The following is a 27,459-nucleotide window of genomic DNA, read 5'->3' on the forward strand; positions in this document are numbered from 1 at the left end:
ATGATAAGCAACCTCAACAAAGATAATGTTACTGAAATATAAGGAATATTATAGCATATATAAAGAAAAAGATAAAATTGTTGTTTTTGTTATTACAGATTCCTAATATGAAAATCTGAAATCCACAGTGCTCCGAAATCTGAAAATCTTTGAGCACCAACACGACACCACATGTAGGAAATTCCACTTGTGAGTACTTAACACAAACTTTGTTTCATGCGCAAAATTATTTAAAATAGTTTGTACAATTAACTTCAGGCTATATGTATAAGGTATATATTAAACATAACTGAATTTTACGTTTAGTTTGGGGTTCCGTTCCCAAGACATCTCATGTATATGTAAATATTTCCAAATCTGAAAAAATCAGAAATCCAAAACATTTCTTGGCCCAAGCATTTTGGATAAGAATACTCTAAAATATTTTTCTTTGATAGTTCTACATGCCACAAATTTTTCTGATTCCAAACAAGCCCATGTCACTGTTGCCTCAGAGATGTGTGATTTGAAGCTTAGCAGAAAACCTGTTTCCCACTTTTTCTAGATTGTTTTCTAGGTATAATGCAGATAAAAGGTAGAAATTCTAAACTCTTAAATCTTGCTTCTGGTCCTATTTAAACATGACTCAAGGGCAATCTTAGACAACTTTTATCAATCTTTAGCTTTCCTTTTCACCTTTTTAATGGTCACCTACTTTAAAACTACTGAACTATTTTAAAATCAACACTGAAAAACAAAATTGGGAGGCCTAGTGGGTGGCAAATATTTCACAAATGTTGGGAATGAAGGTAGAAATGTAAGTGGCTATGTTTATAGAAACCATTTTCCCATCAGTGAATTATATTTTATATAAAGCAATGTATGAGGCCTCTTTTTCAAGTAGCTACAAGTGTACTCATTGAAGAAATAGGTAGGTTCCAATGATCGTAACAAGTTTAGGCTTTGGATTGAAAGGATAACACAAGTATCACTGGTGCCATTGACTATAGAGAAGTATCATGGTTAGCACTAAATTGTGACTTGAATTTTTTTCTTTAGATTTTTCAAGATTTATATGAATTTATTTTGTATCTCTGTCTTGCTGAATTTAAGGTAAAGCTGACACACACTCCTTGTTTTAAAATGTATTATTCAAATATATATCTCATGCTGGTCTGAGTTACATTTTCAATAGCTTTCAGTAAGTTATGGAAGGTACTATTATTTAGTTATAAGTTAAATTTTATGGAGATATTTTAAAGACATTTATGACTACATTTATTCTGAATTATTCAGTTTTTTTTTCTCCAAGTAAATTTCATGATGCCATGATCTTTCTTGCCTAGATATTCCTTGTAATAGGCAGTTTGGGGTTGATGTTGCATGTGCGTATTTAACTTCACCTTGATCTCTTAATATAGCTGCAATTATAAATCTGTAATTAGAATCACTTTTCTGTTTGTTAATTTAAGAGGCTAATGTGACATCCTATTTTTAATATTTACACTCCATCTTGATGTAGTTTAATATTTACACTCCATACTTGATGTAGTTTAGAAATCAGAACACCATGAAAGATAGAACACAGAAGGTTAAAACAGAATCTAACCAAAGAAGGCAGAAGAGATACATAATATGCAACAGAAATGAGTTGATTATAGTATGGGAAAATGTGTGTTTCTAAAGTTTCTCAGATTGAACACTCCAAACAAAATAATTATTTGATAGTTTTTTTTCTGGCAGCCCAGTGCCCACATGTAAATCTACAGAGATGAAATTTTTCCCTAAGCAAAATTAACTCTCTTTTAAAACAGGACATAAAGGACATGCAGAAATCTAATGTGTAGAAATGACATTAAGTCAACCTATAACCAATATCTTGAATTATTATTTTATAGGACTGAGGCAGAAATTGTTTAATGAGATTATTTTTATGGGTCCTTTCTGTAAAAGGTGGGAGAAAAACTCATTCAATGAAAGCATTCTTTGAGGAATTGGAAGAAGAGGATTTAATAAATATAGTACCTGTATGATCACTAAGAAAGAAATAATCAGGTTATTAGTAATAATGGGTGACTAAATGTGGAGGCAGGTCTGGGTATTGTTTTTCTGGGCCAGGCTACAAAATGTCAAAAAGATCAACAAAATAGACAGACCACTAGCCAGATTAATAAAAAAGAAAAGAGAGAATAATCAAATAGATGCAATAAAAAAAGATAAAGGGGATATAACCACAACACAGATTCTATGTTTACTGTGTCATCATCAATTTTATCTTGTCACTTCCCTGCTCACAAGTTTTCAGTGGTTCCTTATCTATCTCTCAAATGTCCTCAACTATTCCCATATACAACCCCTGGACTTCAGGCAAACCAGTCCACTTCTCATTGCATTCTTGCAGTAATGCTTTAATCATACAACTCTGCGGCATGAAATAATTTCTCCCTCCCCTTTGTAATTATTCAAGCTCTAGCAGCTGGCACTTAGTACATAACTAAATCTATTATTATTGTTCTTTTTACATAGAGACACCATCTCGTAACTATAGATCTATAGTGTTGGTCCTCATTATACTCAGAGATTGCTTAAGAATATAACCTCCAGGAGTGCAGAAATCTTGCCTTCCTTGATCACTGACTTATCTCCAGCACAGAGGAAATATGTATTATTTGGGGAATAAATTAATAGTGTGCTCCTGGAAATTTTTACTTTACATTTTGCATTGTGATATTTTCCACATATGCTCATATGATTCTTTCCCCTCAAAAAAAGGATGAAATATTTAACATCCACAATTGTCAGGAAAGAGTATCAAACAGAATACATGTTTGAGATAAGAGAGATACTGTATATCCTCCCCTAAAAAAGCAAACTCTTAGGTCCACTGCTCATTTGCTCCTATTTTTAGGCTCATCATAAATTTTGACTCTTGGACCCATCCCACCACAGAGAACTAGGCACATGAGAATTTCTACTTGAAGACTTCACTGATCCAAAATCAATATTTTCAGTATGGCTCCAACACTTACTCTTTTACTCACTTCCCAGAAAAGTTGTTTCTGTCACTAGGAGCAAATGAGCAGTGGACCTAAAAAGGGATATATAAATAAAAAAAAAAAATGAAAGAGCTAGAGAAGTAAATTAAAAAAAAACTCAAAACCTAGCAGAAGACAAGAAATAACTAAGATCAGAGCAAAACTGAAGGAGATAGAGACACAAAAAATCAATAAATCCAGGAAGTAGTTTTTCGAAAAGATCAAACAAGGCCACTAGGAGAACCTAGATTCTCTTTACATATATTGATTTCAGACGTTAAAATGGTCAAAAGAAAGCTCAGTCTAATAGAAAAAAGTTAGGATCAAGTTTAATAACCCATCCCAGTGCCTGAAAGTCCTGGCTACAAATAATGAAATCCTAGTGGCCTTGTTTGGTGGACTAAACAATGTTACTCACGTGTGTCTGTTCTCCCCTGCCTTCCTTATTCTGTCATTATATTTGTATGCACATGCACGGGTGTGTGTGTGTGTGTGTGTGTGTATATGCATGAGCACATGCAGATAAGTGTACACACACAGAAAACTTTCACACCTCATATTGTGATCTAGCCTGAGGCTTATGTCAAATCGGTGATTGGAGATATACAGTTTGGCCTCCAGAGAGAATAATTATGGTTTGGCTTCTTGGGCACAAGATGGGATGTGGGGATATCATACTCCCATCTACATGATTAATTGTATTATCGGATTACAAGCAGTCTTAGAAATTATAACCAATGAAACATCTAAAGCTTTAGATTTGATAGCTGTACAATCTACACAAGTAAGAAATGCAGTCTGTCAAAAGAGACTAGTATTAGATGATCTGCTGGCCTCAGAAGGAAGAGTCTGTGATAAATTTAACTGTTGTTTAGAAGCTAACAACAATGGCCGGGTAGTTGTGGAAATCACTGCTAAGATGAGAAAGTTATACCCATGTTCCAGTCTGAACCTGGAAAAGGTTGAACTTCAGACTCTATTTTTGGTTGATGGTTCCCATCCTTTGGGCAAATTCAAGACTCTCATAGGGAGCATAGTACTTATATTAGGTGCTGTCTCGTACTCCCTTGTTTATTGCCACTCCTGTTTAGGAGTATACAGTTGACCATAGAGGCAGTGGTGACAGAACACCACATATAATGGCACTAAAAAGGTATCAGCCATTACCCACAGAAAAAAGCTTATCTCATAAAAAGGCAGAAGGCCATTAAATTGACATAAGTATTTTATAGGGTATTTTCCTTTCCTATCTCTACCCTTCCTCACCTTCTATGTGGCTTATAAAACACAGATGTGTGAGGATGAAGTAAACAGGCTAACCCTTAAATATAACTTGTAAAATAACGTGCTAGGGTGTAATATATAAATCCTAGCTAGGCAAAAGCAAAAGAGGCAGGAAATAACTCTAGGTTTAACTCCTAACTAGCTTACTCATGCTTCTCTCCAAGAGAAAAGCCAAAAATGTGCACTCAAGGTGGATGGCTGGTTAGTCAATGATGGGTAACACTCTCTGAAAGATGAGAGCAACCTAAGACAGGCACTGCCACAGGGAGACCAGCAAAGGTTAAAGCATAGCAAAAGCCAGTCTCCTCCCCTGAAAGAACCAAGCAGCACTAGGAGCAGATGCACCAGCAGCAAAATGAACAGGCAAGTAAGTAAGTTGCCTGTGTGCCCGCCAAGCAGATGGCTGGTTAACCAATGATGGGAAAGACTCTCTGAAATATGAGAGCAACTTAAGAATGGCACACCACCAGTAAGGCCAGCAAAGGCTAAAGTCATAGCAAAAGCCAGGCGGCTCCCATGAAGGAACCGAGCAGCACTAGGAGCAGATGCACCAGCAGCATAATTCACACGCAAGTAAGTTGCCTGTGTGCCCCCTAGGTTGATGGCTGGTTAGCAAGTAACGGGTAAGACACTGAAAGATGAGAGCAACCTAAGACAGGCATAGCCGCGGCGAGGCCAGCAAAGGCTAAATTCTTACTCTGAGCAGATGCACCAGCAGCATAATTCACAGGCAAACAAGTTGCTTGTGTGCCCCCAAGGTGGATGGCTAGTTACCGAAAGATGGGTAAGACTCTCTGAAAGATGAGAGCAACCTAAGACAGGCACAGCCGTGGGGAGCCAGAAAAGGCTAAAGTCATGGCAAAAGCCAGTCTGCTCCCATGAAGGAACCAAGCAACACTAGGAGCAGATGCACCAGAAGCAGAATTCACAGGCAAGCAAGTAAGTTACCTGTGTGCCCCCTAGGTTGATGGCTGGTTAGCGAATGACGGGTAAGACACTGAAAGATAAGAGCAACCTAAGACAGGCACAGCCACAGGGAGGCCAGAAAAGGCTAAAGTCATGGCAAAAGCCACTCTGCTCCCATGAAGGAACCGAGCAGCACTAGGAGCAGATGCACCAGCAGCATAATTCACAGGCAAGCAAGTTGCCTCTGTGCCCCCAGGTGGATGGCTGGTTAGCCAGTGATGGGTAAGACACTCTGAAAGATGAGAGCAACCTAAGACAGGCACAGCCCTGGGGAGGCCAGAAAAGGCTAAAGTCATGGCAAAAGCCACTCTGCTCCCATGAAGGAACTGAGCAGCCTCCAACAAATGTTCAGTAGGAGCCCTTTTTCTGATTTTACAGGGAAAGCATTCAATTTTTAACCATTTTGTTTGATGTTAACTGTAGGTTTTTTGTAGTACCCTTTAACAGGATGCAGAAGTTCCCTTTTATTCCTACTTTTCTAAGTTTTCATGGTGAATAGAGGTTGCATTTTGTCAAATTTATGAATTCATTCACGCTTCATGAATGAATTAGGATGATAGCAATTTTTTCTTCTATAAATAAATTACATTGATTTTATCTTTTAGAATTCAAAATTTAAACTAACTTTGACTTAAAATGCTCCAACTTGTCAAGATGTCTTATCCTTTTTATATATTGCCGGGTTCTGTTTGCTAATATGGTTTCTTTTGCATTCATTTTCGTTGTTTGTTTTGGTATTGTCTGTTTCTGATTTTGGTAACAGAGAGACAGTAGCCTCATAAAACGAGTTGTGCTGTGTTCCCACTGTATTTTATGAAAGCGTTTTATTTTCATTAAATGTTTGAATTCACCAGAGAAGCCATCTGGGCACAAAAGAAATGTGTTCATGTTCTGAGGGCATCAGAGGTTAATTATGAATTCAAATTCTTTAAAAGATGTAGAAATATTCCAATTTTCAATATCTCTTTGGATCTTTTTTGGTAATCTGTTTTGTTTTTTTAAATATATATTTTATTGTACTTTAGATTCTTGGGTAAATGTGCAGATCATGCAGGATTGTTGCATAGGTACATACATGGCAATGTGTTTTTTTTGTTTTTTTTTTTTGTTTTTTGAGGCATAGTCTCCCCTTGTTTTCCAGTCTGGAGTGCAGTGGTGCAATCTTGGCTCACTTCAACCTGCACCTCCCAGGTTTAAGTGATTCTCGTCTCTCAGCCTCTCAAGTAGCTGGGATTTCAGGTGCCCACCACCACATCTGGCTAATTTTTTGTATATTTAATAGAGATGGAATTTCCCTATGTTGCCCAGGGTGGTCTCAAACTTCTGACCTCATGACATGCCCACCTTGGCCTCCCAAAATTCTGGGATTATAGGTGTGAGCCAGTGTGCTCAGCTGGTAATTTGTGTTTTTAAAGAAATTTTTCTCTTTTGTTTAAATTGTCCATTTTTTGTCATAACATCATTTTATAATATTCCCGTAATTTTTAATACTATTAAGATATATAGTGATGCCTGATCTTGGTAATTTGTATTTTTGCCATATTTTAAAATCAAGTTAGCTACAGATTTATTAATTTTTTGAAATTTTAATTCATTTTTCTCTATCTATTTTTAAATTTTATTTCTCCTATTCTTCCTTCCATCTTCTTTCACTTTAATTTGCTCTTCTCTTTCTAGCTATGTAAGTTAGAATCTTAAAACATTGGGGTTGAAGCTTTTATCTTTTTATCTTTTAACTTTTCATTTTTGTTTCAGGGGTATATGTGCAGGTTAATTATATAGGTAAGTTGAGTCTTTCAGGGGTTTAGTTTACAGATTAGTTCATCACCCAGGTAATAAGCATAGTATCTGATAGGTAGTTTTTTGATCCTCACCCTTCTTCCACACTCCATCCTCAAGTAGGCCCTGGCATCTGTTGCTCTCTTCTTTCTGTCCATGTGTACTCAATGTTAACTTCCCACTTATAAGTGAGAACATGCAGTATTTGCTTTTCTGTTCTGCATTAGATTGCTTAGGATAAAGGCCTCCAGCTCTATCCATGCTGCTGCAGAAGACCTGATGTCATTCTTTTTTATGTCTGCATAGCATTTCATGGTGTATATGTACCACATTTTCTTTATCCAGTTGCCATTGCTGGTACTTAGGTTGATTCCATGTCTTTATTGTGAATAGTGCTGTGATGAACATACGTATTCATAGGACTTTATGGTAGAATGATTCATATTCCTTTGGGTATATACCCAATAGATTGCTGGGTAACATACTAGTTCTGCTATACATAATTTGAGTAATCTCCAAATGGCTTTTCACAGTGGAAGGGTTCCTTTTTCATTAACTGTTGCTGGGATAACTGGCTAGTGAATGCAGAAGATTGAAACTGGACCCCTTTCTTTTACCCTATGCAAAAATCATCTCAAGATGGATTGAAGGCTTAAACTTAAAACCTAAAGGGTTTATGGGGCCATAAAAACCCTAGAAGAAAACCTGGAAGATACCATTGTGGATATAGGTCTTGCAAAGATTTCATGACAAATATGCCAAAAGCAATGGTAACAAAAACAATCATTGACAAATGGGACCTAATTAAACTAAAGAACATCTGCAAAGTGAAAGAAACTAACAAAGTAAACAAACAACCTACAAAATGGGAGAAAATATTTGCAAACCATGCACCTATCAAAGGGCTAATAGCCGGAATCTATAAGAAACTTAAATTAACAAGCGGAAAGCAAACAACCTCATAACAAAGTGGGCAAAGGACACAAACAGTTTTTAAAAGAAGGCATATACATGGCCAATAAGCATATGAAATGCTCAACATCACTACACATTAGAGACCTAACCACAATGACAATTCTAGGTATTTCTTTTGTTTTCAATTTCAGCACATTATGAATATTGTTCCATTGCCTTTTGGTTTGTATTGTTTCTTAAAAGAAGTTAGTATTAAGTCATCTCTTTGTTCTTCTGATATAACTTGTTTTACTGGGTACTGTAAGATTTTTCTCTTTATCATTTGTTTTCAGTAATTAAATTATAAGGTAGCTTGCTTGGTGTGTATTTTCTGTATCTTTCCTGGAGCAAGGTGTGTCATGTGGAGCTGTATATTTAGGCTTTTATCAAATTGAGAAGTAGCAGCCACTATTTTATTCAAACACTTTTTTTGTTTAAACTTCCCAACACACACACACACACACAAACACACACACACACACACACACACACACACACACACACACCCCCCCCACATGCACAGAGTCTCTCTTTTTCTCTCGCTTTAGGTTTTAAAATTAAATATATGTTAGGCAACTTGTTATTGTCCCACGTATCATCAAAGTTTTTTAAGTTTTTTTAGCGCGTTTTCTTCCTCTGCTTCAGTTTCTATTATGCTTTCAAACTCGCTCATTTTTCTACAATACCTAATGTTATGCTAACCCCTCAATAGCTTTTTCACATTAAATATATTTTTCACACTACAATTTTATTTGCTTCTTTTTAAAATAGTTTCTATGCATTCTTTTATTGTTCACAGTTTGCTTTTAAATCCTTGAACATATTTCTAACAGCTGCTCGAAAACTTCTTTCTGCAGATTTCATTACCATCATTATTTTTGCTTCTGTTTCCATGGACACTGTGGGTGGTATGTTGTCAAGTTTCTGAATTTTGATTTTGCCCTCTGCCGAGTTTTGAAGTTTCTTTGTTAGGAATTTGATAAGCAACTTGGGAATCAGCTTGATCCAGTTGTTTGCTTTTAAACTTTGTTAGGTCAAGCCTCATAACAGCTGTTATTCTAGAGCTAGTTTATTTCTGCTGCCAGGAAGATGCCATCTACCTATGGGCTCTCTTGTACCCCCCGGGTGTTCAATGGGTTTTCTCACTCAGGATCATCAGAACTTGCCTGTGTTCCAGTAGTTTCTTACATCTAGAAATTGCTCGACTTACACCTCTCCACCAACTGCTCTCCTCCTAGGTGCATGGGATTTTAGTCTTTCTATGCACATCTTAGTTGTCAGCTAGGAACTTAAAGAAATCTTAATAAAAAATTACTACCTTTTTATCTGTGTAGACTTTTCCTCTCCAGTTCTCTGTCCCCCAAAATCTAGCTACCTAAGCCTCCATGAACTCTGATTCCTCAATTTACTGAGAACGCTGTGTTATGTTTGGCTTCCTTTTCCTCTACAGTGATACTAAGAATATCTCCAGATAGAAAGCTGGGCTGTCACAGGAAACATGTAATTTGTTCTCTTCTCACATGGACCACAGCTCCGTACTGTCTGTTGTCCAATTACAGAAAACAATTTGTACATTTGTTTAGTTTCTAATTAAACAAATTAGAAAACTAATTAGAAACAATTAGTTTCTAATTGTTAATAGTGGGAGGGAAACTAACTTATTATGTTGGTTGCTGCAAAGATAAATGAGGTTACCCCAAATACCTTTTTTTTGAGGTGGAGTCTTGATCTGTTGCCAGGCTGGAGTGATCTCTGCTGACAGCAACCTCCACCTCCTGGGTTCAAGAAATTCTCCTGCTTCACCCTGCCAAGTAGCCGGGATTATAGGCACCTGTCACCATGCCAGGCTAATTTTTGCATTTTTAATGGAGGCAGGGTCTAACCATGTTGGCCAGGCTTGTCCCCAAATCCTGACCTCTCAAGTGATCCACCTGCCTTGGCCTCCTAAAGTGCCGAGATAACAGGCATGAGCCACTGTGCCCTACCTGCATTACTTTCTATGGCAAAAACTGCAATTACTTTTGCACCAACCTAGTAACATAGAAGCAAAAATTGCTCAGTTTTCTATTTAGTGGACGTGTGCACTATGTTCAGAATTTAGTGGATAGCTATTTTCTTTTAGTGAACCAAAGATGATACCAATGACTGTAAGTTGTACTAGCTTTTTAAAAATTTTTGTTGACAAGTCGTCTATCTGGTGAATTGTTCCTTTCAAAGGTGTATGTGTGTGTGAAGCAGAGGGGGCCTGGTTGATTTTTAATGATTTGTCTTTGGGTTTTAGAAATACAATGATGACTGCTTTCATGTGGGTTTCATTGCACATACCCTACTTAGAGCTTATAAAACTTCCTGAATGTGTGACTTTATGTCTATTGGTTTTAAAAATTCTCAGCCAGTATTGCATTCATCCCACTCTTCCTCCCCTTTCCTTTTCAGGTCTCAGTTACGTGTTTGACCATTCACTGTGCTCTGATTCTCTCTTATTCTTTTCTCTGTGCCCACCTTTGCCTCTCCTCACACATTAGCAGGATATGTTTTTACTGACCTATTTAAGGTTCACTAATCTCTTCTGCTGTGTCTAATTTGCTTTCAGCATATCTCCTGAGTGTATTTTATTTATTTATTAGTTGGTTCCCGAATTACTATTTTATTCTGTGTTAAAAATAAATTTTGGCTGGGCACTGTGGCTCACAACTGAAATCCCACACTTTGGGAGACTGAGGCAGATGAATCACTTGAGACCAGGAGTTCGAGACCATCCTGGCCAATATAATAAAACCCTCTCTACTAAAAACACAAAAACATGGCTGGGTGTGTTGGTGAGTACCTGTAATCCCAGCTACTCAGGAGGCTGAAGCAGGAGAATCACTTGAACCTTAGAGGTGGAGGTTGCAGTGAACCAAGATTGTGCCACTGCACTCCACCCTGGGTGACAGAGCAAAACTTCATCTTGAGAACAAATAAAATAAAAAAATAAATTTTAGCATAATAGAGATCAAACTAAAAATCATATATGGGACAATCAGGACAGAATGTATGTGTGTGGATTGGAGAAACGAGTATTATATCTTCATCCTTAAGTTAGAAGTTTTAATCAGAAAAGAAAATCGACATATATTTAAAATCACTTATTTAGAAATATGGATATACATATGTAAAAAGGTAACTAGATGAAGGGTGTAATCTTTGAGAAAAGAAATGGAGGAGGATGGAAGAGAGAACTTTGTTTTGTACGATTGAACTTTTAGAACTGTCTTACATTTATTTTTTAATTCTTCTGCATGACAAATTATTTGACTTTTAACAATTATGGATCACTTTGAAAAAGAATAAAAGTTAAATTATTTAGTAAAAAAATTAATGATAATTAGACTTTAGTTATTCACTGGTGAATTTCTTTATCTTGTTATTCATTTTCTTAAACATCTATCACAATTGTTTTAATGACTGTTTTATATAACTCCAATATCTGAATTTCCTGTTTTATTGTCTGTTGTTTCTCTTCATTTTTTATTAATTTGGTTTTTTTCCCAGACATGCCTGTTGACTTTTGATTAAATTTTCTCTTTATTTTTTATTAAGTTGGTTGTTTTTCTGGACATGCCTGTTGACTTTTGATTAAATGCCACATGCTATATTTTAAAAAATTATAGTGTCTATACATTTGTTCTCTCTTTTCAAAAAGATTTGACTTTTCATCCAGCAGGAATTTGGGGTACATAAAGATCATTTTTGGCTAATCAGTTATTGAGATAATTTAAGACTGAACTTGATTGTCCAAAAGCTTTTGGTTTGACCTTATCTTTTTTTTAAGGTTTAAATTTTGTTATGTGTGTGTGTGTGTGTGTGTGTGTGTGTGTGTATTATTGCACTTTAGGTTCTGGGGTACATGTGCAGAACATGCAAGATTGTTGCCTAGGTACGTACATGGCAATGCAGTTTGCTGCCTCCATTCCCCCATCACAGCATTTGACACTGTCAATGTTTTGGGTTTTGGTCATTCTAATATGTAGGTAGTGGTCATTGTCTTCCTCCTCTTTTTTCTGTTTCTTTCTCTCTGTTTCATTTAGACTTACTAGCATTGACAAATGTGTTGTATGCGTTTACACTATAGCACGTTACGCTTTTGCTCTGATCATATTCCTTTTTCGCTTTTCTGGGTTTTTTTTCTTTTTTTTTTTCTTTTTGAGATGGAGTCTTGCTCTGTCACCCAGGCTGGAGTACAGTGGCACAGTCTCAGCTCACTGCAACCTCCTCCTCCTGGGTTCAAGTGATTCTCTTGCCTCAGTCTCCTGAGTAGCTGGGACTACAGGCTTGCACCACCACACCTGACTAATTTTTGTATTTTTAGTAGAGATGGGGTTTCGCCATGTTGGTCAGACTGGTCTCAAACTCCTGGCCTCAGGTGATACACTTGCCTCAGCCTCCCAAAGTCCTTGGATTACAGGCGTGAGCCACCATGCCCAGTCTCTGTTCTTTTTCTTTACTAACGTTTTTATAAAACAAAATGCTAAAAACAGTAATGAAACAAAAAAAGTTGTTTTAAATCAGGCTATTGATGCATGTATTTGTGCTTTTTAAGTTTATTTTTAATTGGCAAATTAAAATTATATATATTAACAACATACAGTGTGACGTTTTGATTTACGTATCATGTGGAAGGGCCACATCAAGCTGTCCAGCACATGCAATGCCTCGCTTTTTGTGTGATGAGAGCACTTCAAATCTCTCTTGGCAGCCCCCCGCCAAGTCTGTTGCTCTCTCTGTCTTCACATCTTTTCCTCCATCACCTGGAAGCAGGATGAGCCACACCCAGAATCCACTGTGGGCAGATGCTGAACTCTCCTGGGTAGCTCCAGGACCCTCTCCCGGCCATTGTCGGGGTCAGGGAAGTCTGCCTGGCTGCCCTCTCTCTCCTCACTGCACCAAGGAGGGCATTTCCTAGAGTGTGTGAAGGGCCGGCCCTTCTTTGCTAGGCCCCATCCTGCAGAGGCCCCTTTCCCCTTCTACCCCTGTGGGGGTGGAACTCGTGGGCTTCCTGCTTGGCTTGATGTCTGCAGGATTTGGGAATTTCGGGGGGTGGGAGGGTCTGCTCAATGCCGCCAGGTGTGTCCTCTGTAGGGTGTTTCACAGAGGCAGCGAGAGCCCCTCTGTCAGACAGATGGAGGCTGCTGGATAAGGCATCTGCTCTGACCTCAGTCTGGTGGCTGGACACACATGTGGCACCTCAGTGCTGCCTGAAAGACCTTGAGGGACTGGGATTGGGGCAGGAATACCTGGAGGCTGCCCTCTTCCTCTTTGTCTCCCGCTGGCCTCCCACCCGAGGCCCTAGCCCCATCACCCCTGCTTGTGCCAGGTGGAAAGTTTCCTTCTCGGAACTGCTGCTTCTCAGGCTCTGTGCATTCCGTCCACTGCCAGTGCAGGATCTGTGCTCACGGTGAAAGGTGGGCACAGTATGGCTTCTGGCTGTCACCAGGAGTGAGGAGTCAGACACTGGCGGGCAGCAGCGCCTTCATCCTTTCAGGCTCCCAGGCACCGGGGAGGCTGGGATGAGCACTAAGGTCACCTGTGCACTGGCCATCGGGGTGGGCCACGAGAGGTGGGCACCTGCAGACTGGAGGCCACACACCCCTGTGGCTGCTGTGTGGATGCCAGACACGGGACAGAAACCTCACCCAGCAAGGGTCAGCCAGAGTTCAGACAGGCAGAGGCACAACCCTGGTGGTGCGGGCTGTGAGGGCTGGCTGAGACCAGGGGTTCTGTTTCTTTCCCTCATGCTGGTGACAGCGTCCCCACCCAGCCACAGGCCATGAGCCCTCTGAGGCTGGGCCACACCGCCCTGTGGGACTAAGGAGTTAGGGCTGCCCCAGAGGCCTGGGACCACTCAGTGGGCTGCAGTCTGGCTTTGTGGCTCGTCTCTGCTTGGCCCACTGAGTCTGTGTACTGCCCGAACCTCTCGCCACTCCTGGTGCATGCTGTGGCCTGGCCTCTGAGCTGCTGCTGGCATGGCTTTCTCCTGTGGCCTCCTCCCTCCTTCCAAGTCCGCAGAGGCTTCTCTTTCCTGAGTTCACCCACTGCACCATCAGAGGGACTTCTTTCCACCTGAGGGTCTCAGCCCTCTTTGTCCTGATCCATGCCTGGTGGGTCACAGTTCCTGCCTGAGCCTGTGTCCCCTGTGGCCACATGTTCCCGGAGGGTGGACACGGCCTTCTCCAGTTCTGAATCCCACATTGCCCACCTGCCTCCTGGCCACGGCCTCTCCTGTGGGCTCTCTTGGTTTGATTTGTCAAATGGGGTTCCCTGCAGACCAGCCAAGGGGCAGAAGCAGTTGCTCCCATGTGTTTGGGGTGGGACTGGGATGGGCTCGGGCTTCCTAAGTAGTGACTGTGGCTCCATGGGGTGACCTGGCTCCTGCTGCCTCTCCCCTTCTTCCTTGCTGGGCACAGAGCACACCTCTGGGTGGGAGACATGGGCTGTTTTTCACCAGCTCCCACCTGCCTTCTGAGAGATGGTATAAACACAAGCAAAATGGACGCACTGACACCTGGATGCAGCCTCATCCCCAGGTGCCTGGGCCATTAGAGGCAAGCCAGGACGGGGCTGAGTCAGGAGAGGGCACTTAAGGAATGGGGTGGGAGGCTGTGCTCAGCCCCAACTCAGTCTTTCCCGGAGTTTCAGGCATGGTAATGAGATTTCAACTGTGAGTTGGAGCTTCAGGACCCCCTGACAACGGCAGAAGCAGAGTCCCCTGCTTCACCCACACCTGCAGGCCTGATCCACCCTTACCAACTGCACATCCTGCTTTCCCTCAGTATCTGAGCCTGACCTGTTTCCGGCCACCTCCTGGGCCAGGCAGGTGGCGATGATGGACTGAGAGGCTCACAGGCAAGGATTTCCCTGCCCGGTCAGGCACTTAGCTCCAGTCACATCAGCAGGGACTTCCTGCTGGGACCCAGCTGGGTCTTGCCCGCATCTTGCCCTGGGGAGCAGGTGTGCAGTTCCTGAGTGATGAGAGGCAGACAGGGCCTTTCTGACCTCGCACCACCCACTTCGCAGCAGCAGCCTGGGCCAGGAGAGAAGGCACAGCATCCTCCTGCCATGCTCTGGGTTTAGAGACAGGCTGCCCCAGCAGTGCCTGGAAGGACACAAGATGACAGAAATGACGATAGCTAAGAGCAGACATGGGTCACTGAGGTCTTGCTACACACTGGACCTGTTCTAGCTCACCCTTCTTCCTTCCTTCCTTCCTTCCTCCCTCCCTCTTTCCCTTCCTTCCTTTCTTTTAAATAGAGTCTCACTCTGTCACCCATGCTGGAGTGTAGTGGTTCAATCTCAGTTCACGGCAACCTCTGCCTCCAGGTTCAAGTGATTCTCCTGCCTCAGCCTCTCATAGCTGGGATTATAGGCACCCACCACCCTGCCCGGCTCATTTTTGAATTTTTAGTAGAGACAGGGTTTCACCATTGGTCAGGCTGGTCTCGAACTCCTGATCTTGTGATCCATCCACCCCAGCCTCCCAAGGTGCTGGGCTTACAGGTGTGAGCCACTGTGCCCAGCCTGCTCTGGCCCTTTGTACTCTTACTCTTACAGGGTGGGAGGAGGTGGCCCACAGTGGGAGAGGGATCCACCAGCATCTCACAGAAGTCCCATGGTAACCTTGCAATGTGGGTTTATGAAGCACATTTCGCAGATGAGATTGAGGCTCAGAGAAATGACTTGTGAAGGTCAGACAGCCAGGAAGGGATGAGGTGGACACTGAGGCCTGTGAAGCGTGGCTGCTGGTGGAAAGCGTTAAATGGGGACTTCTGTCCCCAAAAGGCCTCATCCCAGGAACTGACTTTTGTTTTTTTGAGAGGGAGTCCCACTGTCTCCCTGGCTGGAGTGCAGTGGCACGATCTCAGATCACCGCAAATTCTGCTTCCCAGGTCCAAGTGATTCTCCTGCTTCAGCCTCCCGAGTAGCTGGGATTACAGGCGCCCACCACAGCACCAGCTAATTTTGTAAATTTAGTAGAGACGGGGTTTCATCATGTTGGTCAGGCTGGTCTTGAACTTGCGACGTCGTTATCAGTCTGCCTCAGCCTCCCAAAGTGCTGGGATTAAAGGTGTGAGCCACCGTGCCTGGTCATACAAAAACTGATGAGGGCTGAGTCCTGGGGCTAGGCGCCCTGAAGTCAGCCAGGCATTCTCTCTCAGGGGACAGAGCAGAGCGCTGACCGTCCACTAAGCCCTCCCACCCCTGTGATCTCTTCCCCTCTTCATGGCATCCTCGGAAAGCAGGTATTATGATTCCCATTTCCTTGCTGGGAAAACTGAGGCCTGTGATGGGATGTACCTGACCAGCATCAAATGCCAGAGCTGGACGAGTTGGATCCAGAACTTCGATCTTGGCATCTGGTGCCTCCTCTGCCTTTTCCCTGGTGGGTGTTAGACTGTTGTGTGGGTATGGGGGTGACTCACACAGGCCACGTGGGCAGGAGGGCACTGCACCTGCGGCTGGTGGGCATGGCCCACCTGAAGCCTAGGGCAGGTGGCCCAGCCAGTTCTGCCTCTGATGCCTCATTCCAGTCATCCCTCTGCCTGCCATGACAGCTTCCCACTGCTGCAGCCACAGTCCCACCCGGGGTCCTTGGGTCCCAGACATGTGGTGATAGTGCAAGAGTTGCCGCGACCACCCAGAACCTCACCAGGTGAGTCCCCCCTGCACGAGGCAGCTGTTGATCTCCAAGGCCCCTGGGGAGCCCAGGGGTCCTCTGGGCTGTGTCTGCCCTTGGCCAATAGGCCTTGGGAGGAGGCTTGGAAGGAGCTCAGGCCCCAGCAGGAAAAGAAAAGCCGTGAGCTCTCAGCTGTAGGGTTGTGTGAGGATACAGGTCTCTACCGACTCAGGCACGTTTTTCTGAGGTTTGGGAATCCTAAGGAAGGAGGGAGGACATCTCAGTATCACCCCCATTTAAGGGCAGAGGTGAGGCTCCTGGATCCCTAGGCCAGCCCAGGGATGTGGCTTTCTGGGACAGGAGAGTAATGGAAGTCAGGATGGGAGGAGGTGGCCCACAGCGGGAGAGGGACCGGCCAGCATCTCACAGGTGCTGAGTCATCAGCTGTGGCTCTGAGGCCTGCTCTGTCCCCCAGGAAAAGCCATTTCAATGTCAGGGACTGGGAGAGAGAGGAAGGGTCAGGGCATGAGAGTCCAGCAGGTGAGAACATAGGGTTTATGGGGTGACTCAGGAAGCTAATGACAGCTTCCATCACCCTCATCCAGGGTTCTCTGAGCCTCTCCTGCCCCAGCTGCCCGGAGCCATGTACATTTGTGGGCCCAGGGAAGGGAGAGAGCAACCAGCTGGCAGGGCCATGGAGTCCTTGGAGACCTTTTGGCCCACTCCTTAAAAAGGAAACCCGAGGTCCAAAGAGGGGCAAGAGACACGTCCGTCTTCTGCCTCCTCCTTGCTTGTTGCATCCCAACCTTTCAGTCCACCACAGGCCACTTGGGGCTGGGGAAGCTGCAGAGGCTGCCCCGTCCTCATCAGGCCAGGACTGCACATGGCAGGGCTGGTGCCCAGCTTTCCCTCCCCGAGGACTGCTCCCCTGCCCGGTTTTGGTGCCCAATCTTCAGGGCCCAAGCTCTCCTCACCACTGCCACCCCCATCCTGGGCCTGCTCCCTTTGAGTTGGAGGGCAGGGGACTCTCTCCAGCCTGCTGACACCTGGCTCAGCTCCAGACACTTCCTCCAGGAAGCCTTCCTATTGAGGTAGGATGACCAGTGGCCCCAGTTCCACCCCACCTGGCTGGCTTCTTACAGGAATACATCTTCCTTCCCCTACCTGTGTGTCTCCAGGTGAGTTCCCTGAGGGTGACTCAAGCTGAGAATGGCACCCCCTGACTGCAGAGTTACCTGTTCACACAACCCTTTCCCCACCCATGTCATCCCTCTGTGGCCAGCTGCCCCCTTCCCTGTCCCTATGGCCTCCATAGCATTCTCCTCCAGGCCCCTGGCTTCTGGTCTCCTGCACCCTCCAGCATAGCCTGCTCTCTCCTGTGTAACCCAGAGCCCCTGAGCCCCTGTACCCAACTCCTAGCAGCCCCCAGGGGTCAGCCACAGCTTTTTTTAAATGTTTAATAAAATTTTATTTATTTTTTTGAGTCAGAGTCTTGTTCCGTGGCCCAGACTGGAGTGCAGTGACACAATCTCCGTTCACTGCAGCCTTCATCTCCTGGGTTCAAGCAATTCTCCTGCCTCAGCCTCCTGAGTAGCTGGGACTATAGGTGTGCACCACCATGCCTGGCTAATTTTTTGTATTTTAGTAGAGATGGGGTTTTGCTATGTTGCCCAAGCTGGTCTTGAACTCCTGAGCTCAGGTGACCTGCCCACCTCAGCCTTTCAAAGTGCTAGGATTACAGGCATGAGCCACCGCATCTGGCTAAAGCCACAGCTCTTCTGTGGCGTTTGAAGACTTCATGAGGCCCAACCTGCCTGCACTCCTTTCACTGGCAGGGTCCCTGCGAGCTCCCAGGTTCTCCAGCCACAGCAGCTCCTGCCGCACCTGCCACTCCTGACCCCCCACCCAGGCTGTGCCCTCTGCTCGCCTGCCCCTTGTCCACACAGCAGCTCCTGCCGCACCTGCCACTCCTGACCCCCCACCCAGGCTGTGCCCTCTGCTCGCCTGCCCCTTGTCCACACAGCAGCTCCTGCCACACCTGCCACTCCTGACCCCCCACCCAGGCTGTGCCCTCTGCTCGCCTGCCCCTTGTCCACACAGCAGCCTGTCAGATCTTTCCAGGTCTTGTTGGAAGCTGTATCAGTTCCTCTTCCCCAGTCTGCACACCCCTCTGAGCTCAGCCCATACGGAACATCAGTAAAGCAGGTCTGGACTGAGGGATCGGCCTCCTCCGCCTGGGGCCGGGGAACTCAGCTGTGCCCCACAGGTGAGAGGTGAGTCTCATGGACAGCCAGCCATCAGCCGGTTCCATGCAGCTTTGGGCGGGTGGGGGAGATGATCGCTGTGTTGGCTGCAGAGACCACCTGGGCACTGTGGAATCCAAAACACCTGAGGAGCTTGAAGCTATGTTATTAGAAGCCTAACATCTAGAGCAAAGGAGGTGATAATCTTGCTCTGTGAAGGACAAACCTTTGAGAGCTGCTCTGAACACAAAGTCTGAGAGGAACCTCAAGAAAGCAGGGCTAGTGCTCAGGGTCCACCTGTGGACTGGTCAGCTGGAGATGGTGTCTTGAGAGAGGCTGGGGGGTGTGGGGATCTCTCCGGGATCACCATGGCGGTCCATAGCATCAGGGGTGCTGGAGCAGGGGGCTGGGGAAGCTTTGGGGACAGCTTCTTTGTCCTTGAAGAAAGGTTGGTGACCTGGGAAGAGAGAAGTGAACTTCCTGTCCTAGGGAGTGTGACTGGGAGCTGGATGTGGCCACATGTGGATCCCAAGCCCTGGATGCTTTCCTCGTCCCCTCGGCCTGAGCATCTGCCCTGTGGTTGTGTTCCAGTCATGAATGCCTACCCCAAGGAGATGGTGCCTCTCATGGGCAGGAGAGTCACTGCCCCCAGTTGGAACTCTGCTGTCCTGCCAGAGAAGAGGCCAGCGGCGACCACCCCTACAAAGAAGAGGTGGGTCTGGAAGGCCCAGGGCTGGGATCCTGTGAGGGGCACCAGCAGGGGCCTGGCAACCCAGGAAGCCCTTGCCTTGGGGAGACCCGAGACAGTCTTGCCTGGGGTGGCCTGGCATCTGGCAAGGTATGGCTGGGGGTGGCGTGGGCAAGAGCACAGTACACTTTGGTGGTCAGTGGAACTGGCACAGTCAGGGAAGCCTCCACAGAGGGATTGGGGGCGCTGAGGCAGGTGCCGTCCAGAGGGCTCCTGAGGGAGGTAAGGGATGGCTGGAGATGCAGGAGCAAAATGCCGGGTGGAAGTTCCAGGTGATTTGGACCCTCTGCCAGGCACGGTCTCCACACACACTGAGGCTTTCCATCCACTGTGCAGCAGCCAGGTTATTCAAGCTGTATGACTCCACCTTTGGAAGGGGGACACCAGCAATGGCTCCAACCACAGGGTGACGGTTGATTGGGATCCAGTCAGCACAGTGTGCAGTGCAGCCCTGGCAGACATCCACGTTCTGCACGTGTCAGCACTGAGTGTTTTTGTTACCATCACCATCTTCATTGTTGCCATCACTCCATGGGGCCTCTGGGAACTGGGCAGGGCTGGGACGATCAGCTTTTCTTCTTGGCTGGGGACATGGAGGAGGCCTGGAGCAGAGAAAGGAGCTTTCTGTGGTCACCCGTTCCTTTCCTCCCCGGCCTCCAGCATAGATTCTGCACCCCCAGATGATTTGGTGCTTCTCCAGGTGTCCGCCAACCCAATTCACCTGCGCATCCCCTGAACCTGGGATGGCCCTGCCCCCTCTGCCTGTATCGCAGGCCCTCTTTGGGCCAGGGGTGAGCTTGATGCTTCCCATGTTAGTTGGAGTTATACACTGAGGTGTCCTGTGTATCAGCCCCAGTGTTGGGCTCAGGATTAGGAGTTTAGACATGGAGAGAAAATGCCCATGGATGCTCACAGTCTGGCAGAAGGGGAGTTGAGGCAATGGTGGGAGGTACCCAGAGATAGGTGAACCAGCCAGTGGGGCCTGAAGAGTGGCAGGTTACTCTGATCCTCTCGGCAGTCTCAGGGGACTTCCTGGAGGAGGTGGTGCTAGAGAGGATTTGGAGAGGAAGGGAAAGTGCACCTGGGGCAGAGGGATGGGGAGCAGTTCTCAGGGCAGGGCCACTGATGTGGGGAGTGTGGTGTGGCTGGAATGCTGGGCAGTGGAGTCATCTCTGGGGAGATGAGTTTCATTGGAGCTGGATCTTGGGGGTCGGTCAAGGAACTTAGACAATCCTGAGGGCAGTGGGAGCCATGGAAGGCTTTTATGTGGGAGGGAGGGCACCATGAGATTTGGATTTTGGAGAGGTGACTCGGGATCTGCGTGGAGGACGGATTGGAAGAGAGGCTGACAGCAGGAAGACCATGAGGAGGCCTTGAAGCCCAGGTGATAGGTGGTGATGACTGAGCCTGGGTGGTGAGGGCAAAGTGGAGGAAGCAGCACAAAGAGGTGTCAGCATCACGGGGTCCACCAGAAGAGGTAATCGAGAAGGAGGAATCCCAGCAAGAGGACCTGGAGGGATGGCAGGGCCGTCCCTGACCCAGCACAGCAGAGATCCGGCCAGGAGGAATGAGTCGGGCTCAGCTGTGAAATGTTGGGGAAGAGGTGCCTGAGGGGCACCCAGGTGGAGGTTTCATCTTGGAATACAAGAGGGTAAACTGCATGGAAGTGGAGACCAGACAGGTGTCACATGGGGCCACGGGGGCAGCCTGGTCTGGGTGGGCTTGTCCAGGAAAGGGCAGACAACCCTGAGCTAGGCTGGCAAGGACCAGCTTCCTGCTCCCCTCCCCCTCCCGCTCCCCCTCCTCCATTCAGGGGAGGTTTGGACTTCAGGAAGAAGTGGAGGACAGAGTTCCAGGAAAACTCCTTTCTTCCTCAGCAGGCCCCGTCAGACTGCCTTTTCTGAGCCTATCCCCCATTCACAGACTCAGCTCCGGGCTCGGCTCCGCAAAGCCCCAGCCCCACCAGGGCCAAGCCTGTTGTGACCTTTGCCACCTGAATTGGTGTCCACTCCTCCACTCAAAGGCTCTCCAAGGGCTCTCGTGAAGGTTTGGACATCCTCCTCAGAAGTGAGTAGAGGACTTGGTCCTAGAGATAAACAGAAAAGAAAATAAAGTCTGGGCACAGTGGCTCTTTCAGGCCGGGTGTGGTGGCTCACGCCTGTAATCCCAACACTTTGGGAGGCCGAGGCGGGTGGATGACTTGAGGTCAGGAGTTTGAGACCAGCCTAGCCAACATGGAGAAACCCCATCTTTACTAAAAATACAAAAAATAGCCAGGCATGGTAGTGGGCGCCTGTTATCCCAACTATTCAGGAGGCTAAGGCACGAGAATTGCTTGAACGCAGAAGGCAGTGAGCTGAGATTGTGCCACTGCATTCCAACCTGGGTGACAGAGCAAAACTCTGTCTCAAAAAAAGAAAAAAATAACTTGTAGGTAAAGAAAGAGGACAATGCGGACCCCTAAGGAAACAGGCGCTAATGGTGGAGTCAAAGGTACTGAGGGTGCAGCAGGAAGAGACTTTGGACCTGGGAGTGCTCCTGTACCATCCCTCTGTTCCCCAAGAGGAGCTGTCATCTTGGCTTTGTTCCTGGACCCTGGAAAGGTGACGCCCAGGGTCAGAGACACAGACTGATGGAGGCAGCGGGATCACTGGCCTTGCAGGGCACAGAGCACTTGGGCACTTCTTGGGACAAAGCAAATGGCTGGACAGTCTCCTTCCCAGCCCTGGGCTGCTCAGGGATAGTTCTTTGACTTCAGTGGAAGAGAAATGTGGTAGAAATGGTATGATCTGCTCAGCTGGGTCAACCACAGTCAGCTGGTGGCCTTCAGTCAGGACAGAAGGAAGGAAGAAGCAAACAGCATCTACAGCAGCTCAGGAGCCGGGATGCCACAGGGTGAGGCCTTGCCATGTGCTTTTGACTGTGGGTGGGATGTGGCACATGCAGTGGCCGGGAGGGCAGGTGCAGCCCAGACCTGCATCATCTAGCAGCTGCTGTGCCACAGGAGTCAGGTCCTTGCCCAACATTTGGGTCCTCCCAGCCCTGCTCTTTTCACTGTCTTCTCACATCTGGTGCTCCAGCTGCCAAGGGCTTCCTTCTCCAGACACAGGTCTCCCTTCTCCTGAGACTTTCTCATGTCATTCTGCCTTCAGGGCTTTTCCCAAACCAGAGGCTGGTGTCAAGATGCAGACCAAATCCCACCCTCCCAGCCAGAAGGCTCTTCTCTTGGGGATGATGTCTTAGCTCTGGTTGAGATCTCTGAGCCTGGGGCCCTGGAAGGTTCATCTCCCTTCTGTCTCCCTGAGTTTCCCACACAGAGGATATTAGTAGTTTTTGAGTAAGCAGATGAGTCAATTAAAGAGCAGGCAGGAAAAGGAGAGAAGGAGTATGTGAGCTGGTGAGCGGGTGAGCCGGTGAGTGAGTGAGTGGGTGAGCCGGTGGGCCGGTGAGTGGGTGGGCCGGTAGGCCGGTGAGCGGGTGAGCCGGTGGGCCGGTGAGCGGGTGAGCCGGTGGGCCGGTGAGCTGGTGAGCAAGCAGCCCGGTGGCTCAGCACAGCCCTCCCATGCACAAGGACTCTGTATGGAGCGATGGGGAAACGTCTTCCTTTCTCTCAGGCTCTTAGCCTCAGGTCTGGAGTGGATAGAAGCTCTTGTGACATGGCTTTCTGGACCCACTTTGGGCCCCTGTGGACTCTGGGAGAAGGCCTTGAGTAGGTAGGGAGGCAGAGCAGTGACAACGGACTGCCCCTCATTTTGTTGTGAGAGATTGGGACAGGAATGAGGCTCTGGAGAGGTAAAGACTTTAAACACCTGAGAGCACAATGGAAGTCACCTGAAGGATGCAACCTCCCAATACTGCGGTTTAAGGTTATGCTGATTTATCTGCTTACTGGTCCTGTTCACCTAGCCTACCCTCCCAAGTGCTTATCTATCCATCCATCTATCATTTACTCACCCATTTGTCATCTATTCACCCATCCATCAATCATTTATTCATCTATCCATTATCTATCTACTCATCTACCCATCATCTATGCATCCATCCATCATCTGTCCATCCATCCATCCACTCACCTACCCATCTCGCCATCCATCCAACCATCCATCCATCCATCATCCATCCCCTTATATACCCATGCTATCATCCATCTATCCATCCATCCATCATCTATCCACTTACATACTCGACATCATCCATCCATCATTCATCCCTCCATCCATCCATCCATCATCCATCCACTTATATACCCATCCCATCATCCATCTATCCATCCATCCATCATCCATCCACTTATATACTCATGACATCATCCATCCATCCATCATTCATCCCTCTATCCATCCATCATCCATCCATCATTCATCATCCATCCACTTACATACCCATGCCATCATCCATCCATTTATCATCCATCCCTCTATCCATCCATCATCCATTCCTCCAACCACCCATCCATCATCCATCCACTTATATACCCGTCCCATCATGCATCCATCCATCCATCCATCCATCTGTTCATCATTCATCTATCCATCTGTCATTTATCCCTCATTCTATCATCTCTCCATTATTCATTCATCCATTTATCTGGGCATCTATACAATCAACCGTCCTTCCACTCACTTGTCCTTCACTCATTATCTATCTTCCCATTCATTCACTGATGAAGTCTTTTGAGTGTTGGGACCAGTGCTGGGAATCAAGGGTAATTAAATGTAGTCTCTACCATTGAGGAATGCACGGCTGTAGGACGGTGTATTTTGCAGGGTGTGGAAAGTCATAGCCTCACTCTACTATTTCTCGGTCAGTTCTGACTAACTCACTGGAGCAGCAGCTCTGGGAGGGACAGAGATTTTGTCCACTTGTTCACTACTGTATCCCCAACTGCAGGAACAGTGCCTGGCACATTGCAGATGCACAGGATATATTTGTTGAGTAAATGCAGCACTGAGGAATGCAGACAGGTAGCGTGGGATGAGCAGCCGGGGAGGGACTGGGTCGGCTGTCTTGGGGAAAAATGCTGTGGGTACAGGACTTTAAGCTCTGTCTGGGGATAATTTGGCAAATCTCTACCAGGATGTTTTGGGGCTCAGCCACCATCAAATGTGTTGGGAGCTTCTGGGTCAGGCTGCTGTGGTGGACTGGAGGCTACTTTAGGGTGAAAGCCCTGGGGCACTGCAGGGCAGCAGGGAAGTGGCAATCAGACTGCTTGACCTCTGATGCCCACTTCAGCTGGATGTTCCCTAAGAGGACGATCCCAGAGCTGCCCTGGCTCCAAAGTGCAGGCCCTAGGGGTCATCTGGCCCAACCATCATCCATTCAGGTGATGATGACTAGCCCAGGGATGGCAGGTGATCTTCTGGAGTCACACAGGAAGCAGAAACAGAGCTGAACTAGAACCCAGGCTTTTGGTTTCCAGGCAAGGGTTCAACTCTTCTGGAAGAAGAGTTTGATTGGCAGCTCAGGTCAGGAGGTTTCTTCTGGTGGGCAGGAAACTGGCAGGTGAGAGCCATCATGTGGGACAGGCCCGCGCTCCCCACTGCATGTCTCCATTTTGGGTTCATGTCGACCCTTCCAGGCTTGCCTGTGCTTGGTAGAGGCAAGCCCAGGGTCTCTCTCTTGCTTGCCCCAACCTAGAAAGTGGCTGTGCCAGGCACACTCCCTTCTGTGGCCAACCCCTGGAGCTAGTGTATCTGGAAGAAGGCTCAGCTTGCTAAGGTGGGAGCAAAGCAGTGTGGATTGCAGTGTGGACTGTGAGCCCCGACATCAGGAAGAAGGTTCTTTGACCAACTTGGCTTTCACCCTGGGGGGCCCATGGAGGAGCTGTCTCTCCAGGCTCAGCCTCAGCTCTCTCATCTGAAGAATGGGGCCACAGTCCCTTCTTTGCTGCCCTCCCTCCTGGGTCTGACATTGCTGAGACTTCCCTTTAGGAGGTCTTCTGTAGTCCTGTGAGGAAGGAAGGGCACAGGTTGGTCCTTCTGGGCCTGAGAATGAAGGAGGCAGCAGAGATACTTAGGACCCCATGTGCCAGGAGAGGCCCCGCTGGTCAGGCCACAGAGGCTGCAGCTGTCCTGTAGCAGTGGCAGGGCAGGGCAGGGGTGTTGCTGCCACCGAGGCTGCCCCCAACCTGATCCTCACAGTCTTGGCTGTCATCTCTGAGCATGTAATCACGATTTCCAAGGACATGGGTGCTTGCATTTGTGGGTGTGTCTGAAGGTGGAGCTGAGGCTGTGTCTGGCTGGGAGTCACATCTTGGGTGTATGTCTTGCTTCTCATAGGTCACTGTCTCCCCTTCCCTGGGGCTCAGCCAGGCCACAGGTCTCTAGCCTCTGTCTCTCTTTTCCCCTCCCAAAGAGAAAGCTGCCCTTGCCCTCCCCTCCCCTCCGCCGCTCCCCTCCACTGCCTGGGATGGCTTCCTGGGTTTTCCTTCTCCACAGAGAATTCCCAGCCCTGTCCTCTGACCCCTCAAGTCCTCCCTGCTCTAGATTAGTCTTTTTTTTTTCTTTGAAACGGGGATTTGCTCTGTTGCCCAGCCTGAAGTGCAATGGTGTGACCTTGGCTCACTGTAACCTCCACTTCCCAGCTTCAAGTGATTCACCTGCCTCAGCCTCCTGAGTAGCTGGGATATTACAGGTGTGTGCCACCACGCCCGGCTAATTTCTGTATTTTAAGTAGAGATGGGATTTCACCATGTTGGCCAGGCTGGTCTTGAAATTCCTGACATCAAGCAGTCCACCCGCCTCGACCTCACAAAGTGCTGGGATTATAGGCATGAGCCACTGCACCTGGCCTAGACCCAGCTTTGACTCTGGGCTTTGCCACCTGTCTGCTGTGTGACCTTGGGCAGGTTGCTCTATAGACAGAAGCCACATGTCTCCATGGGAGGCCTTCCTCACCCTGACTTTGTGAATTAACAGCTAACTAGTGCTACAGGACAAGAGAAGACTAGAAGTCATCCCCCCTCACCCGCCCTCCCTCTGAGACAAATGCATATCTGACTACTTCCCCTGTGCATTTATGCTTATCGTATGTGAAGCACAGATTTACTGAGAGCAAGATGAATCCATAACTGACTGTTTCCTCTACTCACCCCTTTTTCATGTGCCACACGTGTACTCAGGAAGCAGAATCAAAGCCTCAGAAGAATGTGGCCCTATGCTCCCTTTTTTTCCCCTTTTTCTCTTTTTGAGATGGAGTCTCTATCATCCAGGGTGGAGTGCAGTGGGTGTGATCTTGGCTCACTGCAATCTCCGCCTCTCAGGTTCAAGTGATTCTCCTGCTTCAGCCTCCCCAGTAGCTGGGATTACAGGCATGTGCCCCCACACCTGGCTAATTTTGTATTTTTAGTAGAAACAGGGTTTTGCCATGTTGGCCAGGCCAGTCTCGAACTCCTGACCTCAGGTGATTCACCTGCCTTGGCCTCCTAAAGTGCTGGGATTACAGGTGTGAGCCCCTGCCCCTGGCCTGCTCCCTCTTTTTTTTTCTTTCCTCCTTCCTCTCCTGTGCACTTTCCCCCTGTATATATTGAAGGCTTCAAAATCCTGCTCAAAGGAGAAAGTGTAGCCACAGACCCCACTGTGTTGCATCTCTTTTCCAGGTATGTCCTCAACCTTGGCTAAATAACCCTCTCCAGTAACTGGGTTCGCCTCAGTCCTGTTCTGGGGTTTCACACTTGACCAGCAGCTTCCCAGCGTCCATCTGTGAAATGCAGGTGATAACACTGAGGGTCCCAGGAGGGCTGGGCAGGGCCATGCGGGCTCAGAGTTGGTGGAGTGTGTGCTCAGCATGAGGGCACACTCTGTGGCTAGAGGCAGCACA

The 27,459-nt window shown here is 46.9% G+C and overlaps 1 long non-coding RNA gene across 6 annotated transcripts in view; it reads left to right on the top strand.

Moving 5' to 3' along the window:
* Window positions 1–27,459, top strand: part of LOC144577264 (uncharacterized) — an 81,161-nt gene that overhangs the window by 30,577 nt on the left and 23,125 nt on the right. For 3 of the 6 annotated variants that reach the window (XR_013520674.1, XR_013520668.1, XR_013520672.1), the window contains exon 4: window positions 99–27,352. This is a non-coding gene — a long non-coding RNA (uncharacterized LOC144577264). The remainder of the gene's footprint in view (window positions 1–98; window positions 27,353–27,459) is intronic. The other 3 variants (XR_013520671.1, XR_013520669.1, XR_013520673.1) reach the window with 3 other exon arrangements.

Source organism: Callithrix jacchus, chromosome 1 (genome assembly GCF_049354715.1).
Source record: "Callithrix jacchus isolate 240 chromosome 1, calJac240_pri, whole genome shotgun sequence".
Taxonomy (NCBI): domain Eukaryota; kingdom Metazoa; phylum Chordata; class Mammalia; order Primates; family Cebidae; genus Callithrix; species Callithrix jacchus.